This window comes from Callospermophilus lateralis, chromosome 14, assembly GCF_048772815.1.
Source record: "Callospermophilus lateralis isolate mCalLat2 chromosome 14, mCalLat2.hap1, whole genome shotgun sequence".
Classification (NCBI taxonomy): domain Eukaryota; kingdom Metazoa; phylum Chordata; class Mammalia; order Rodentia; family Sciuridae; genus Callospermophilus; species Callospermophilus lateralis.
The window spans coordinates 97,520,686-97,536,120 of NC_135318.1; positions in this window are offsets into that span (position 1 = coordinate 97,520,686).

A 15,435-nucleotide genomic window follows, 5' to 3' on the forward strand; every position below is an offset into this window, starting at 1 on the left:
TTTGTAGTTCACCACCCACGAGTAAGATGGTAAGGCCACCACAAGACAGAGCACCATGAGCAAGGATCCAGACTTGGACACCCAGTGGGAGGGGAGTATAAGAATTCTGGGCTCCCGGGGTCAGGGTTGTGGCTCAGTGGTAGCGTGCTCGCCTAGCGTGCATGAGGCACTGGGTTCGATCCTCAGCACCACACAAAAATAAAGGCAATAAAATCCATCAACAACTAAAAAAATATTTTAGAAAAAGAATTCTGGGCTCCCCTTTAGTGTTTGCAGAGTTGGGGTTAAAAAAATAGAGAAATAAGGTACCACATTAAAAACCACACCCCTACCCCCAAAATGGAACCCTTTCAGTTTATTTCACACCTCCCAACAATTAAAATTTATTACAATGTGAGAAAATTGGGAGGTGCCCTGGCCCCAGCTACAAAGGCAATGTGTCATCAGCACTGAGGGCCGTGTTAGCATCCTGGAAATGTCTCCCTGGTCAACGGCCAGCACATTGCCTGGCAACAGTTCTGCAGAAGTGATGCCCACCTATGTCTTCAGGTTCTCTCCATTCTTAGTCAGCCCCTTATGGACAACTTTCCTTTCAAAGACCTCGTATATACTTACAAATCCAGTCCCAGTCAAAGGGAGGAGGACCCTAGACACCAGTGGGGGAGACAAGAAAGGATTGGAAAGAAAGTTCAGTTGGGCCCAGAGGCAGGTGCCTGGGGGAGCTGAGACAGGCAGATGGCTTGAGCCCGGAGTTTGAGCCCAGTCTAGGCTGCTCCTGGATTTAAGTGAGACCACATAGAAATAGCTCAAGAGACTTCCCACGCTCCAGGGCTGGGTGAGCAGTGAATGTCACCCCCCTCCCCATACCCAGGCCTGTGTGAGACTCAGTGTGACTTGGTTTCTCAGAGGAACTCTCAGTAGTCTTACTCTCACCTTAAGGCCAGGTTCTTCATGACACCTGCCCAAGGAAACACAAATTTAGTCACTGAAAGAAAGGTCCCAAAACTTAAAATACGGAGTTTAATAGACAATTAATAGACAATTGGGCTCCCAAAAGGCAATTATTCTACACGTCAAAAACCTAACAATTCTCTTTGCCCATCTCTCTCTCCAAAGCGTCAGGGATTTCTCTTCTAAAATGTCTCTTAAACAGCCAACATTCCCCCATCTCTCGGTCCCTCTTGGCATTTGCTGTTACTCCAATAATGGAATAAATATCGCACAATTCTGCTGCACTCAGGTGGAAAGCATTTATTGAGCCTTTACAATCTTTAGCAAATGGCTCCCTGCTCCTCACTCCTCACTTCATCACCTGAGTTGACAGACAGGGAGGCAGCCTCCTTGGGAACCGAGGGACTGAACTCAGAACCCAGGGCTAGGCTCCCATAGACACTGCCCCAGCAACATTTGGCTCTTCAGTGTGGGTGCTCTACCTCTGAGCTACATCCCCAGCCCTTTCTTATTTATTTATTTTTAAACTATGAGACAGCATCTCACTGAGTTGATTGGGTGGCCTTGAACGTGCCATTCTTCTACTTCAGGGTTCTTAGCAGCTGGGTTACAGGGGTGCACCACTGTGCCATACGTTCAGACAATCCCTTCTAGGCAGGTCCTTCCTGGATTCTTGTTCCTCAGTCTCACACTCTACTCTGTTTGACCTTCCAACCACCTTCAGTCCCAAGGGGAGCTGCCATGTTTGGTTGCCATCCAAGTCCCTGAAAAATGGCTTCATGTGGACACTGCCTCTCTCTGATGACTTCTAATTCTCTGTGATGACTTCCAACCACTCCTGGGTCCCCCAACCCTAACAATCCCAGTGGCCTAAAGGGGCATTCTTCATATAGCCTCCTGGATACTTTTTAGGAAAAAAGAATGGTTTTATAAAATGTCTCTGGCTGCTGATAGGATTGGAAGTGAGCAAGAAAGAAGGGAGGTTTTGTAGAAGACCAGACAGGAGATGATGGTTGTACTAGGATACTCCAGAGAGAGTAGACCTGTTGGCAATCTATGTTAGAAATGCAGTTGGGCCCTGGGGGTATATCTCAGTGGCAGAGCACTTGCCTAGCTGTGTGTGGTGGTCCTGGGTTCCATCCCCACACTACAAAGTAAAAGAATTGACAGGCCTTAGTGTAAGACTGGAGGCCAAGGAAGAGGGAGTAAACAAACACTGAGAGAACGATCCTGGGTCTGAAATGCTGGAGGTGCAGTAGATTAATGCAAGATTAAGAATTAAATTTTAGCTGGGCTCGTGGCACATGCCTTGGGAGGCTGAAGCAGGAGGATCTTAAGTTCAAAGCCATCCTCGGCAATGGCAAGGTGGTAAGCAACTCAGTGAGACCCTGTCTCTAAATAAAATACAAAATAGAGCAGGGGACATGGCTCAGTGGTCGAGTGCCCTGAGTTCAATCCCTGGTACCCCAGCTCCCTCTAAAAAAGAAATTTTGACATTGGACTTCTGCAGCATGCTTGTTCTCAGGAATTGCCTCCATTTTCAAGCCTCTTACAATATAGGTTAATGACATGAGGGTAACTTGGCCACAGTCTCTGTGCCAAGGATGGGATAATGACCTTAGATGGTCCCAGAACCAGCACAGAACCAAATTTTTGAACTGATACATGTATTTTATTTGTTGGAAGTTGAGTTATCAGCAATCTACGGCCCAAAGTCCCCTGCCTGTTGTGCAAATAAAGTCTTACTGAAACACAGCCAGGGCCAATCATTTATATATTGCCTGTGACTTTGAGAAAAAGCTTACCAATCCTGGATCTACAATCTCCATTTGTCCTGAGGAATAAAAAAAAAAAAAAAAAAAAAAAACAAAGCAGCTAAAGAGAAAGATACAATAGCTGCTCATGAAGAATTAGGAGCAAGGAGTTGAGGAGAGTCCTGATGCATGTGAAGACAAAGTTCCAACCGTGTTCCTATCCTCAAGTTCAATTGAGATGCTCTAGTTGTTCTACACTAAATACCTCTTTATTTAAACTGGTTTGAGTTGGGATAATATTATTTGCAACCAAAGGACACTATCATTTATTTTACCCACTTATTTGTTTATCCCTCATTCATTTATTCAAACATTTCATGGACTGTTCATTCTGTGTCAGGCATGATGCTGGGGTTGGATGATATAGTTCTGAATGGGATAAACATGGTCCTTGCCTGGGTGAAGCTTATATTCCAATACAATAAGCTAGGTTTCAGGCGCTGCGCTATATCCCAGGACAGGAGTCACAACGGCAGCTGCAGCTCCAAAATGAGGTCTGGATTGAAGACTGCTATAAATTTGGAAGTCATTGCTCTATAGAGGGATTTAAAGATAACAGACTGAAGGTATTGCCTAGGGAGAAAATGTCAAGTGAGAATAAAGGTGTATTTGTGACCAATCCCTGAGAAACACCAGGGATTTAAAGGTTGGATAAAGAAAAAATATTTTGTAAAGGAGATTGAATGAAAGAGCATAGAGGAGGAAAAAAATCCAGTATCAAAGAAAATCATGGAAGTCATATTAGGAGATTTTCTGAAGGAGTTAATTGTATATTTGTCAAATGGTGTTGAGAAGAATAGATGAGTTGAGAAGAGGTCATTGTATTTATCTACATGAGGTCATGAGTTAACCAGGCAAGAAGCATTTTCATTTAGATGCATAAGAATTTGTTTTTCTAGTTGGGCATGATGATACAGGCTTGTAATTCTAGCTACTTGGGAGGCTGAGACAGGAGGATCTCAAGTTCAAGGCCAGCATGGGAAATTTAGTGAGACCCTGCCTCCAGATAAAAAATAAATAAGTAAAAAGAATTGAGAGTGTAGCTCAGTGGTAGAATACCCATGGGTTCAATCCTTAGTACTGGGGGAAGGTGCGGGGAGAACAGGATTTGTTTTGCTACAAGAAACTAATAACTTGACTCAAACGGACTTAAACACCAAAGAACATTTCTTAACTCGTAGAACAGTTCAGAGGTTAGGATGGCTTGGTCCAGTGGCTCATTGATGTCATCAGGCACCTGGAACCCTTTTGTCTCCCCATTCTGCCTTCTTGATAGCTCAGGGCCCTCCTTTCCCCAACTCTCCGTCCAAGATGGCTGCCAATGGCTCCCAGGGTTCACACTCCCTCATTCAAATCTGAGAGAGACAGAGGGGATTTCTTAGCAACTTCCAGAAGAGTGAGAATGTTCTCCCGCCCACAACCAACAAATCTTTCTTCATGTCTTGTTGGCTACAAATGAATCATGTGTCCATCCCTTATTGGTTATAAAGAACGAATATAACTGCAGGTAGGGAATGTGATGTTATGATCCGCTAAGTCCTGGTTTACAGCCAAGACAAGAATGGAATCCAAGATGTAACCACCGAATGGATAGAGATAAGCCAAAGAAAAGCAGGTTAGTGGCAGAGGTAAGAGGAATAGATACCAAAGAAGCAATCAATGAACACTGCTGAGGATCAGGAGTCAGGTGGGAAAGAGTAAATAGTGGATGGGGGGAGGTGGTGGAAATAACATGTGGAGACACTCTCTCAGGATGTCTGGCTGAAAGAGGAAAGAGATACGGTGACTGGACAGACATGGGAAGGCACACACTTTGATTACTTTTACAAGAGGTGTTACTAGAGCGTCTCTGAACACTGAAAGTAGAAACTCCACAGCAGAGTTTGAAAGACACTTAGGAAATTAGAAACAGAACAAAGTCCCCATGAAATTGAGAGGCATGTGGTCCCGAGTGCATGAAGGGTCTGGCTTTTCCTGGAGAAGGGGCAGCATGGCTATGAACACTGACTTTGAAATCTGAGAGATCTGGGTGACCTTGAACAAGTTTTATGTCTTTGAACCTGTTTCCTTGGCTTTTAAAATAAGGAGATGCTCCTACTCTCACGTTGTGAGAATTAAATGAAATGATGTTTGTAAATGACTCGATGGTATTTTTAGCTTCTTCAGACCTTCCCTCTCCCGCTTCCAACCCTGATCCACTCTACCAACTCATTTTAAGTCAGCGACAAACATCTGGTTAAGTGTTGAGTTGTCTTTTGGACCCCTCCCCCCCCAAAAAAGAGAGAGAGAGAGAGAGAGAGAGAGAGAGAGGGAGAAAAGACCATATAAATTTGTATTTACAAAACTTTACATCTAATAGTCTCCAAGTTCAACAAAGTTCAATAAAGTTCAACAAAGTCCTTATGGAGTTCTTGGAGGTGGCAATTAAACCTATCCTGCTGACAAGGACATTGGCTACCCAGAAAAGAATGCTGTCAGTAGCGTCCTCGTCCCAGATAAAGGGAGGAGTAAGAAGTCAATAATTTTCAGTCATTTTTGACAGCTTTACTAGGTAATGGGCAGTTCTGGCCATGGATGCCAGGCTGCAGGCAGAAGAAAGAGATCAGAAGAAGAGGGCTACCAATGAGCCCTTACTGTTGGCTTTGGACCCCACTGACTTGCTATGTTTCATTGTGGAAATCATTGAACTTCTTGCATACTTAGTTTTTCTTTTGGTGAGACAAGGAAAAAAAAGCAACCCATAAAACCAAACCAAATGAAACCAGACCTCCTTCCTCCTAAGCTCCCTGGGGCAGGCTGAATTGTTCTAAATAAGGGCATTTGGGAATGTGACCTTTTTGAGTTGTGACCTTTCTGAGGTGTGCTGCGGGCACTTAGTGCCCCCCTTGAGATGCACTGTCAACTCTGTTTGAAGGAAGCTTCAGCTGCCGCAGTCCTGCATGCTCTCCTCTATTGCACATGCTGTGCTCCTGGTGGCATTTCACAGGAGTGGGCTGCACGAGGCAGTGCTGTGTTGTGCTCTGCTAACATCTCCTGGGGAAATGAACCAGCTCTTCTTTCCTTCCCTGAGCCTGTTTTTAGATGCAGGTTTGAGACACAGTGTGCAAGTGCTTACTTACGGCCAGTACCCAGCAGATACTGGGTAAGCCATGCACTTGCTCCCTTGGCAGGGACACTCAAGAGGGCCTTCCCGTGCCATATCTTAGAAACCTGGCCAGTGCTTTCTGAGAGCAAAGGAAGGAACTGTTCTGACCTGATATGCACCCGAAGAACCTTTGAATTCAATTGAAGAGACCATAGAAACTTCTGGTTGCCCTTCACCCCTGATGAGCAAAACATCAGAAACAATAACATCTACACTATTATTTTCACAACTTGAACACTGAATTCATGGTGGTTTTCCCCCTGTTCTTTTCGCATCTCTTCAGAAACAAAAGTCTGCATGTAGTCAAATGTTCTCATTGCAAAAGACCACATTTCCCCATTTTCATTAAAAACAATGTAATTGAAATTTTAGCAGAAGAAACACTAGACTACTGAACATCATCAGCTAGAAAGGGTGGATGTCTAGACGGACTGCTGGCTGCTGCCAAGTTCATCAAAAATCTTTCTGCTCTTCTTGGGAGAGAAGTAGAAAGGAAAGCCTCCTGCTACAGAGGGTTGGTTTTTCTTAACAGTCAAATCCCAGTTCACTGACAGGTTCTACCATGTTTTTTCGCTTGTTTGCTTTTTTACCTTTCATCTTTGGCTAGGCACATCCCTAAATTGTGCAAATTCCCTTGTGTGTTAAGAGCAATGATTACAAATGTGTATTTACATTAATTTAGACACGCAAGCATATATCTTCCACTGGCTCTTCTCTTGAGCCTAAAATGCAATTTCCCAGGGATATACTTTTCAATGTCAAAAAAAAAAAAACTTAAATTACATGGACCCAAATCACCTTTGCCTGAAAGCATTAGGGAGGCGGGCTCTTTAAATTTCTTTTAGTTTATATGCAGAAAAAGAATGATTGGACATCTGAGTATGACCCTGATGTGGGTACTGTGTGTATATTTCCAATGTGGTGTCTTCTTTCAATAAGCATGATGTAAAAAATAGACCCATATGACAAAAAAATACAATGCAAAAACAGGATGCATTATAAACAAAAGCTCAAACTGGATATAAAAACAGTGCCAGAAAGCAAGATACATCTTCCAAAATATTCTATATGTCCTTCCTATAAGTGTTTATTTAGTTCCTACAAGTTCCAAGCACTGACCTATACACCAGGGATAAAAGTCAAGTAAGACACACCTTCTGCCCTCAAGAAGCTCCCTGCTAGGTAGTGAGTGGGGATTCACTGACATGTTCTTATTTTATGTTGGGCAAAGGAGCCAACATCAAACCCTCCATATACAAATCATAAAATTCCTTAGAATCCATCAGCCAGCCAGCCAGCAACAAACTGAGGAGGTAACGCTACGTAAAGTTCTTTATTGTCCACAGACCTGGAAGTGTGAGCCACATCCAGGAACCAATAAAACCATCTTAGATGCCGTGACTCAGCTAGTTTGTCTAAAATACCTCAAATATGGGAACCTGCCCAGGGCTTCACCCAGTCCTACCTCACAGTTGTTGATGAATTCCCAGGTCACAAAGCACTTTCACATATATGACTGTAACACCCCTGTGGCACAGGGCAGGGCAGGCATAATAATCACTCACATTTTACAGATGAGGAAACTGTGACATTCAATCATGAAACAACTTTTTCAAGTTAACAAACCAGCCAATAGTCAGGTGAGGTAGAGGGGTTTGCCTTCAATCATACCACCCTGTAACTCTCCCGAGAACATAGAGTTCCTCCCTTAAATTTAATGGGATCTCTGGGGAGTACTATAGTTTGGGAACCAGTATCAATTAAGGCCACACAAAGCTAGTGATTACATGAGAGCAAATGACTCTGTTAGTCAGTTTTCTGTTGTTATCACAAAAGACCCCAGAAAATCAACTTAAAAGTAAACAGGTTTTACTTTGGTTCATGGTTTCACAAGTTTCAATCCGTGGTCACTTGACTCCATTGTTTCTGGGCTTGTGCTCAGGCAGGGAGCATGGGTAGAGCAAAGCTGATCCCCTCATGGTGGCTGGGAAGGGGAGAGTGACACAGAGAGAGAGAGAGAGAGAGCGAGGGGAAGGGGATGGAGACAAAATATACCTTTAAAGGACATTCCCCCAAGGACCTAGTTCTCCCAACTAGGCCATCAAGAAACTAAGGCTCCCAAAATTTCTACTGCTTCCCAATAGCCCATAATGGATTAATCGATTCATGTCACAACCCCTGTGATCCAATTACCTCCCCCAAAGCCCCACCTCTGACCACTGCTGAATTGGGGACTAAGCCTTCAACACATGAGCTCTGGGAGATAGTTAAGATCCAAGCCACAACAGGCCCACTACAGCTACATGGGTGATTTGTCCTCAGCGGGTGGCTGGGGCAAGCCATAGACCCAATGCGCCTGGGGAGTTTGCCACTGCCTCATGCCGGAGAAAGAAGCAGTGGGTGTCACCACTTTGGGTATTGCATTCGGCAGAGGAGACTGAATGTTGTGTACTTTGTGCCTCTGTGGAATTGGGCAGAGCTCCCGGGACTCCTAACCAAAATAAAATCGTGAGAGAAGCCCAGGTCACAGAGTCGCTGATACTAGGTCTTTTCAGAAAGGTCCTAGGGTGCTGGAGGGTGGCCCTGGAAGTTCTGAGGTGGGGACTCACATCCTAGTAAGATGTGTTGCCTTGGGAAGCAAAGACTTGAGTCTTGAAGGTTCCTCACCAACAGGCCATTACTCCAAGCCACGTGGGACCTGTAGCAGCGGCCACTTTACAAAGGGAACAGGAATCCCCAGAGTCTTTAGGTGCTCCCAAGGCTGGCTAGGGCTTCCTGCCCATCAGGCACTCCTGAAAATAAGACAGCCTTTAAACTCCAACAATTTTCCTTTCCTTGATTGGTGTCTTGATCCACCTCTGGTGAATGAAGGCTAAGGCCTGGAGTAGTCCCGTGAATTCTGGGGAAGTGGAGGCTACACACCTGTTTTCCTAAGTCTGAAACACTTGTGAGGGACCACATTTGCTGTTGGTCTACTTTGCAATTAGCCAAAGGGTTAAGGCGTCCTCTGGTCTTTCAGAAGCCAGCAGGGTAGGGCATTTTCTTACCTGTTTGCTTCATAAGGAGCAAATAATTTTGAGGATTAGTATCTTTGTTGTGTCAAAGGCACAGGCAACAGCAATAGCAGAATCATGTAAGGGTCTGAATTAGTCAGACTTCTCCATGGAAACAGGACAAATTGGATGTGTATATATAGAAAGAGATATTTTATCTTATTTGTTATTATTTTGAAGCATGTTTAATCCATTTTAATCTAGTTTTTATTTTATTTTATTTTATTGGTCCCAGGGATTGAACTCAGGGGTACTCAACCACTGAACCTTATTCCCAGCCCTATTTTGTATTTTATTCAGAGACAGGGTCTCACTGAGTTGCTTAGTGTCTTGCCTTTGCTGAGGTTAGCTTTGAACTCGCGATCCTCCTGCCTCAGCCTCCCCAGCTGCTGGGATTACAGGCATGTGCCACCATGCCTTGCTATTTTATTTTATTTTTATATGGTGGGTCTCACGATATTGCCCAGGCTAGCCTCAATCCTCCTGCCTCAGCCTCCCGAATAGCTGAGATTATAGGCATGTGCCACTGTGCCCAGCTCTAAAATTTATTTTAAGGAATTGGTCACATGATTCTGAAAGACGGAAAGTCCAAAATCTGCAGACTAGAGACCCAGGAAGATCCGATGTTGCAATTCAAGTCTGAAGACCTACTAGCAGAATGGTGTCTTACTCAGGGGCGGTTCTGTTCAGGCCTTCAGTTGAGATAACAAGGCTCTTCCCATATTATGGGGAGAATCTGCTTCACTGAGTCTACTGATTTAAATATTAATCCCACTCACAAATACTCCCAAAAATATCTTCAATAATGTTTGACCATAGGCCAGTCAAGTAGACATACAAAATTAACTATTATGGGGTCCTCATGAGACATCTGCTCTTAGGAGCACAGTCCTAAGATGGTGACTGCTCTTTCTCACCTGAGTGACTAGCCAATGTCCCCTGTATTGTAGCAGCTCCCCTTGCTCATTCTATAGAAAGGGGGCCAATACCTGGTTGGGTCACACAACCAGCCATCAGGGTTATTCCCCTGAGCCTAGCTCAGTCATGTCTTATACTGAAATTAGGCCATGAGATTCCATCTGGGACACATAGAACAGGACACTTGACACAGAGCCAGTATATGGAGAGATCCAACCCAGAATTCCCTCACATTGATCAAGACTTCAGCACAGTTCACAATGTGTTGTCGAGCCAACCACACTCTGTGTGCAGTGGGTCAGACCCACTGAGGAGGCTGAGACTAGGGAAGAATGGTCTCAAAGCAGTGTGGTCTCAGCCTGGATCACCCTGTCCACAAAGCTAATTTCCTATGGTCATTCTGCAGAAGCAGATGGAACCCCCTCTCAAAGAGGAGAGTGTCAAGCTGATGACAGTCCATGCCAGATAGTTTTTTTTTTGTTCTTTTTATACATACATGACAGTAGAGTGTATTTTGACATATATACATGGAGTATAACTTATTCTAGTTAGGATCTCATTCTTGTGGTTGTACATGATGTGGAGTTTCACTGGCCATGTCATGTATTCATATATGAACTAGGAGAGTTATCCGATACATTCTACTGTCTTTCCTATTCCCATCTCCCCTCCCTTCCTTTCATTCCCCTTTGTCTAATCCACTGAACTTCTATTCTTCTCTCCACCATCCCTTCATTATGTGTTAGCATCCACTTATCAGAGAGAACATTCAGCCTTTGGTTTTTTGGGACTGGCTTATTTCACTTAGCATGATGATATCTAGTTTCACTCATTTTACCAGCAAATGCCATAATTTCATTCTTATTTAGGGCTGAGTAATATTCCATGGTGTATTTTTACCACATTTTCATTATCTATTCGTCTGTTGAAGGTCACCTTAGATTGGTTCCATAGCTTAGTTATTGTAAATTGCACTGCTATAAATATTGATGTCATGGGCTAGCACCAGGAAAGAATGCCTCCGAACTTTTACAGTGACCAGGTGGTGGGATTGGGGAAAGTTCTCATGTGGCAGTTGGGGGTTTGTGAGGGTTTAGGTTTCCTACTAGTACCAAAGATGGGAAAAGGAAAGTCCATAATATTTACTTTTACTTTTTTTTTTTTTTTTGCTGTGTGAGGATCAAACCCAGGGCCTTGTGCCGACTAGGCAAGTGCTCTATTACTGAATCACATTCCCAGATAAATATTTAAGTAGTTATATAATTCTTACAAACAGTATACATTTTTATTTACCTTGTCCTTCCTTCCTTCCTTTTCCCACATCAATACCACTTCCTGAAAGGTATGGTTGAGCTTATTTTCTCACTTGATTTCATTTTGCTAGGACCCACTCACATTCCATATCCTAGGCATGAAAGACGCAGTGACAGACCTGGTCACTGCCCTGCATCGTTTAGGCATGGCCCTGAGGTCCTGTTGCCGGTCATCTTGCCCAGCCTCACACCCGTGTGCACTCCGGAGATGACCGCTCACCCCTTCCACTCTCAAGGACGGAAGTTGCAGAGCCGCGGCCGCCTGGGTGTTGGATAAAGATTACAGGAAAGCACAGTGTGGTCCTGAAACGGTGAGCAGTGTGGAGGTTTTGGTTATTTGAAAAAGGTGGGGTTTCTCAGAAAGGCCTGGACAATCTACAGTCCTTCAATGAAAGCTGCCCAAAATTGGTAATGGTGCTTTACTGGGAAATGAAAATACAATGTGGCTGATTTTATGACCTGAATCCCTAACAAAAATCGGGGATGTCCCTTTAAAGGAGTAAGAATAAATAAATAATTGTGCCTTTCTTAAAAAAATATTTTTAGTTGTAGTTGGACACAGTTTCTTTCCCTCCCTCCCTCCCTCCCTTCCTTCCTTCCTTCCTTCCTTTCTTTCTTTCTTTCTTCTTGTCTTTTGGTGCTGAGAATCAAACCCAGTGTCTCACACATGCAGGCAAGCACTCTACCACTGAGCCACAACCTCAGGCCCTGTGTTTTCTTTTGAATGCACAAAAAGTTAGTTCACCTCTGTATTGGCTTATAGTCATGAAATATAACTTGCTTTGTTGATACGAAATAAAGTACCTGGTTTTGAACTCTTGGAGATGCTTCTTGAGGATTCCTGTATCAAGACTCCTCAGGCCACTTCTTGAATGGAGACGGTGAATACCGAACACACAGCTTTTTGCCTCTTCATCTAAAATCCAAATGCTCTTAGCCTCTGTCTTCCAGAGGCCTAGTAACACAGAAGTTAGGATTCAGGTAGAACTGGGATCCAATCCGTGCTTCACTCTTGATTCTCACGTGACTTGAGGCAAATTTCTGAGTCTGCTAAAATAAAATAAAATAAAATGAGTTCCTCTATGAAATGGGAATAAGAACAATACCCATTTCTTAGGGCTGTCACAAGGATTATTTGCAACCAGATATTTGTATAATATTATCACAATATTAGCACAGTAAACATCACAATAGCTGGTGTGTAAGTGTGAGTTGTTAACTGATACGTAAATAACAAAATCAGCAACAGGAGGTCATAGTGGTGCCTCTGTAGTCACAGCCGAAGGGGAGGCTGAGACAGGGGGATCACTTGAGCCCAGGAGTTTGAGGCCAGCCTGGGCAACACAGTGAGACCCCATCATGAAAAAAAACAAAATGAAATGAAAGAAAAACAAATGGCTAGTACATAGCATAAGCTCACAGGACTGTGCCAGGCAACTGTTTAAACGATTGCTTTAGAGAGGTGGTTTTGGAAGGTGGGTCATTAGAATCCCCTGGGGAATTTTCCCAGCATCTTGATGCTCAGGCCACACTCAAGGTCAATTACAGCAGAATCCCAGAGGCCGGTCCGGCATCTGTACTTCCTGAAGCTGTGGTAGACAAAATGATATCCTCCCCCAAAGTCCACACCCTAATCCCTGGGACTGTGAGGAGTTTGTCACGTGCCAGAGAGAAATCAAAGTAGCAGATGTGATTAAGGTAACCAAGCAGGGTGTGGTGGTAAACGCCCGTCAACCTAGCAACCTGGGAGCCAGAGGCAGGAGGCTAGAGAGTTCAAGACCCGCCTGGACGACACAGTGAGACCCCATATCAAACAAAAATACAAAAAGTATAGAATTAAGGCTGCTAACTAACTGGCCTTTAAAGAGGTAGAGTGTCCTGGGTGGTCTAGTGTAATCACAAGGGGACTGTTCCTGTCTTCTCAATTGAGAATCGTGCCTTATTCGTGAATTTCAACCTGCTTTAGCTCAGTTGTGTTGTTCTTGTTGTTTCGATCTGTCTCCATAAAGGATCAGATCCTTGTTCTTCCTATGTGCTTTAAAACTTGGAAGAACACAGCGCTAAGGAATAAAATAAATTTCTTTCAAGGGATATTAAAGCTTCTTAAATGCAGAAGAGGGAGGTGGAAGAGTTATAGAGGAAGGGACCATGGCCACACAGTGGGGAAGTTCTAGAAGCCGGAAAGGTCAGGAAAGGGATCTCTTTAGACTTTCAAGGGAAGGTGGTCCTGACACCTTCAGTTCTACTGTGCACTTTTGGCCTCCAGAATCGTAAGGTAATATATTTATGTCATTTTTGTTGTTGTTTTCTTTTATGGTTCTGGGGACCCAACCCAGGGCCTGGTTCCTTGCCAGGCAAGTGTTCTACCACTTGGCTACAACCTCACCATGAACATGTGCTTTTTTTGGTTTTTTTTTTTTTTGGTACTGAGGATTGAACCCACAGTATTCTACCACTGAGCCAGATCTCCAACATTTTGTATTTTTTATTTTGAGACAGGGTCTCACTAAGCTGCTTAAGGCCTCACTAAGTTGCTGAGGCTGACCTGGAACTTTCAATCCTCCTACTTCACTCCTGAGTTGCTGGGATGACAGGTGCACACCACGACACTCATAAAACATGTGCCATTTAAAAATCACCAAGTTGGCAGTGATTTTCACAGTAACAGTGGGAAGCACAACCAAAGCTGAAATCCATCTCTGCTGAGTTTCTGTTGGCTCTCGTCTATCATCTGTCCAAGTTTTTCTTGGCTCTTTGTAGGAATAGATTACCTGAGAGGCAGGGAATTGCTCCAGTTTTCTCAGTTGAAATTTTTTTCCTTTGTGAGACTCAGCTTGCTTTAGCCTAGTTTTAAGGTTTTTATTTGTCTCTCTCTATAAAGGATCAAATCTGTATCTTTAATACGTTACTGAAAATGGAGAAGACCTGGGTAGTTGTGGTACATGTCTGTAATCCTAGCAATTAAGGAGGCTGAGGAGGGAGGATTGCAAGTTCAAGGCCAGTTTTAGCAACTTAGTGAGGCCTTGTCTCAAAACTTATAAAAAGTAAATAAGTGAAAAAGGCTGGGGATGTATCACTGGTAGAGTATCCCTGGGTTCAATCCCCAGTACCACAAAAATAAACAAATAAATAAAACTTATAAGAACATAGTTATAAGTAGTAAAATAGATTTCTTTCAAAGCACAAAATTAAAAATTTAAGTCATCTGGTTTAAAAATATATAAAATGAGAGTTGGGGATGTAGCTCACTTGTAGAGAACCTGCCTAACATCCATGAGGCTCTGAGTTCAATCCCAGCAGCACAGACACATTTTAAATGGAAAAGAAGATAGAAATGAATTAAGAATGTATATCACGGGCTGGGTGTTTAGCTCAGAGGTACCGTGCTTGCCTAGCACGTGGAAGGCTCTGGGTTTGATCCCTAGCTCTGCAAAAAATAGGTAAATAATCTATATCATGTGTAGAAAAATAAGACAGCTCTGTGAAGGGATGTGGTGGCACTTCCTTGGGTGGACCTGGGAGGCAGAGGAGCAGACTAGGTGGTCTGGACCCTGCAAGAAGGGGCAGGCAGTAGGAATGAAAGGGCCTGGCTGTGGTCTCTAGGGGAAGGAAGCCCCCTGAAGAGGGTTGCAACAGTGAAGAAACAGCAGAGAGAGCCCCTCCTCCCCCTTCTCACCCCCAAATAAACCCACCTTCCTCACCCTGTGGGTCACTTTTCCCATGTTCTTAGAAACACTAGAGAAATTTCCTGCCTTAAATTCTACTCAGTGAGCAAGGTATATCATCCAGTAATGAATTTCTTAAAATATTTTTAAATTTATATTTTAGTTTTTTAGGAGGACACCATATCTTTATTTTATTTCTATGTGGTGCCGAGGATAGAGCCCAATGCCCCATGCGTGCTAGGCAAGCGCTCTACCATTGAGCCATAACCCCAGGCCCTCCGGTAATGAATTTTTACCATAAAAATTCAAAATTCAGACAGCTCTTCTAGCTATTTCATAATGCATCATAAGTAGGAGTTCTGCATTTTATCAACCTCTACAACCTGGTGCTTTGGTCAAGACTTTGTTTTTTTAAGCCCTGAGATTTCCTGTAGAGATTTAACTTCATCTTCTTTGGTGGAAGAGAAAATAGAGTTTTGCTGAGGTTGCTGGGCCACTGCTAGAGGCTTCCCAGTTGCCTGATTAAGAAACATTTTCAGAGCTGAGAGAAGTTCCCAGAGAGTTTAAGAAAAACAA